This window comes from Crocodylus porosus, unplaced genomic scaffold (genome assembly GCF_001723895.1).
Source record: "Crocodylus porosus isolate Cpor-Errol unplaced genomic scaffold, CroPor_comp1, whole genome shotgun sequence".
In the NCBI taxonomy this organism is placed as follows: Eukaryota; Metazoa; Chordata; order Crocodylia; family Crocodylidae; genus Crocodylus; species Crocodylus porosus.
In genome coordinates, this window is record NW_017728943.1 from 22,238,905 (window position 1) to 22,241,895 (window position 2,991).

Consider the following 2,991-nt stretch of genomic DNA (forward strand, 5'->3'; position numbering starts at 1 on the left):
GCTGCAGCCCCGGGGCCGGCCCTGCCCGGGCCGCCAGTCTTCACGACCGCGGGGCTGCCCCAGGCAGCGGCGCACCTGCACCGCCGCCACTGCTCCAGGCTCCCTCCCGCTTCCTTAGGCAGGCCTTGCCGTGCTCGCTCTCTCCTGGCCGCCCGGTGCCCCGTCTCCTCTGCTCCCCCTCAGCTGCCACCTTTCCCTGCCCCCTCATATTCAAACAAAGCACCTCGCACAACTCAATCCTACCCCCGCCTCTCCCACCGCCAAGGCTCTTCCTAGCACTCCAGCCAGTCTACATCCCAGGCTGCTTGGACCCCGGTACCTCCACGAGGCCAGTGCCCCTCTTCCCACAAAGGCTTCTCTGCAGCTTGTCGTTCACAGCACCCACCTTCAAGTGACCGTCTGATCTTCACTCCGGTCCTGCACGTTAGGTCTCCTTTTCTAGGGACTGTCCACAGAAGCCTGAGCCCCCACTTCTTTGTCCCTCTGACAAGACCCCTAGGCCTGCTCCAGAATACACGTGGGAAAGCTATTTGTCCTGACCTGAAGGGACAGTCAGTGGATTCTTCCCTGCTCTGCTTCTCCCAGCATTAGGTCCACGGCTCAATATTTATTCCTGGCAGACAGCACTACCTTCTCTTCTCAGGATCAGTTCTGGTGACAGGAGTCTCACCAGTTCCCAACAGCAGACTTCTCGTACAGAAAGAACAGAAAGGACAGGGTGTGAGATTTGTACCTGTTGTTGTCTCTTGCAGTCCTCACATTTCAAACCATTCCTTCTTCCTTCTGCTTTCTGACCTTTTCTACCCTCTATTTGCTGGGACTGGCTTCCCTAATTTTGTCTCTTGCCATCATATCTACTGCCTGCTTACCGGGGGCAACAAACCCAATTCTTCAGCCAGCCCTGTTTCTCCTCAAGTAGCCTGGCTCTTCGCCTGCCTTATTCTCTTGGTGACATTCATACATAGGTTGCCCTCCTTGTCTAGTGATTTGCTGTTCAGGTCCTCCCACCTGAATCTTGAGTTGTTCATGGAGCTTCTTTTCTCCTTCACTTTGTTTTCACTTTCACTTTGTCTGAATTTCACCGGGAGCTCCAGCTGCATCTCTAGCCTTTGGATCATCTCTTCCATAAATGCTGTGAGCTTGCTCTTTACCCAGCTTCAAAAAAAGCTCCTGACTGTGTCTCATAACTACCACCTTTCCTCTTTGGGATGCACTGTATTCTCCTGAGTTGTCCTGCCTCTGTGTTCACATCTGCATTTGCTTTAGCTTTCTCAGATGTGTAACGGGGACCGGAATGACATTTCCTGGGTGGATTAGACAGCTGAGATTCATAAACTGCTCTGGGGAGAGTGGAGTCACCTGTGTTAAGTATTATTATGAAAATTCCATCAAGGATTAGTTTCCTGAGCAGTCTGCCTGGGCTGAACAGAAACTCCTTCCCTGGTGCCAGTGTGGCCTCTCAGACAGCGTGGCTTATGTTCCAGACAGAAGGGGACGCTTGCCTATACATACCTGCACATCTCCTGCTGCTCCATGGAGGCTTTTATGTACAGGGAGATCGCTTCTTTGGCCCATGCAGAGAGAGTTGTTCCTGGAAAAATGTTGACAGGGTATAAAGGAGGCTGGTGGGGAAACAAATAAAAGAGAGAACCCTCTCTCCCTCCCCCTTTCACAATAAAAAACACTGAGATGCTTTATAGCTCTTACCCCATCATTTTCCTGATTATCTCCTGCCCGCACACAATTGATTCACTTATGCCACCTTCGGCCCTGCACTAAACTCTGCTAACGCACCACAGACCACACCTAACTCCCAGTTTCTCTACAGTTCTGACTTCTCCTGCTCTAGCAATAATTAAGGAGATCTCAGCCACAGACTCAACATTGCAAAGAGTCTGGTTTATGGCCCATCCATGTGAAGCTTCCGGGGCTGGACTCGGAAAAGCCGTGTGTACAGGTCAGAACTGGAATAGCAGCTGGCTGAAGACTGGGAGGGATGGGCTTGAGGCAGGATTCAGGGAGGAGTGAATCCCTATGAAGCCATTAGTGACTGGGGAGCTCTATGCTGAGGTGTGTTTGTATCTGAGTATTTTTCCATTCTCCCCAGCTTCCTCATTCCAGCCTTAACAATAAAACTGTTAGAGCCACCTGGCTTCCCTTGCTTCACCTCCCACCTCGCTGCCTCCTCCCCTGTCCGTGCTTCATTCTTTTCCTGGAAACTTCGGGCAGATTCAGCCACCTAGAACCGGTTTCCCTACACCTGCAGTTCCTTGGCTGACTGGGATAGCACAACTGTGGCCAGCCCCCACACCCCGATGCCTGGCTTGCTTCCTCGCCTGCACACACGGTCCCAGCCAGCAGCCCGCTGGCCGGCCAGCTGTCTGATCCGGGCAGCTGTCCTTGTGTGTGTGGAGCAATGAGGACCCTCTCCCTGGGGACCTAGCCAGGCCCCCCCAGCCCCAATTGCTGTGCAGAGGCAGCTGGCTGGCCAGCCCAGTCCCTGGTGTGGCTAGCTGCCTCCGTGCAGGTGGGTGGGGGAGCTGGGGGCTTCTCCACTCCCAGGGCCGGTGCCAGCAGGCACTGGGCACACTGCTTCTCAGGGTGGGGGCCGGCCCCCCCTGCGCTGGCTGATTGCTGGCCCCTGAGATCACCATCAGCAGGCAGGGTGTGCCCAGGTGTGGCCAGTGGAAGACAATGGGCATTCATCAGGGACAGGATTATTTATGATCAAGGGATTGTTTTCATGATCAAGGAGTAATTTCTGGTGATGTCCTGACTATCTGAGCCCCTGCTCCAGACAAAGTAGTGGCCTCACACAGCCACTGTTAGAGGAACAGTTGCATACCAGGACCCATGCCTTAGTGAGTACCAAGCTACTTCCAGCAATCAGCCCCTGCTGTCTTCTCACTGTGTGTCCCAGCTACCCCATACCACACTATGGCTTCCTGCTTCCCTGCTGATCACCCTGCATGACTATCATGGTAGGATATG

At 53.9% G+C, this 2,991-nt stretch overlaps 1 protein-coding gene across 2 annotated transcripts in view; it reads right to left on the minus strand.

Moving 5' to 3' along the window:
• Positions 1 to 692, minus strand: part of SCNN1A (sodium channel epithelial 1 alpha subunit) — an 8,785-nt gene extending 8,093 nt beyond the window's left edge. The window contains exon 1 of one of the 2 annotated variants that reach the window (XM_019548964.1): positions 386 to 692. The gene's annotated coding sequence lies outside the window, so the exon portion shown is untranslated. Of the gene's footprint in view, positions 1 to 319 lie in introns of both variants that reach the window. The other variant, XM_019548963.1, reaches the window with a different exon arrangement.
• Between the last annotated feature and the right edge of the window lie 2,299 nt (positions 693 to 2,991).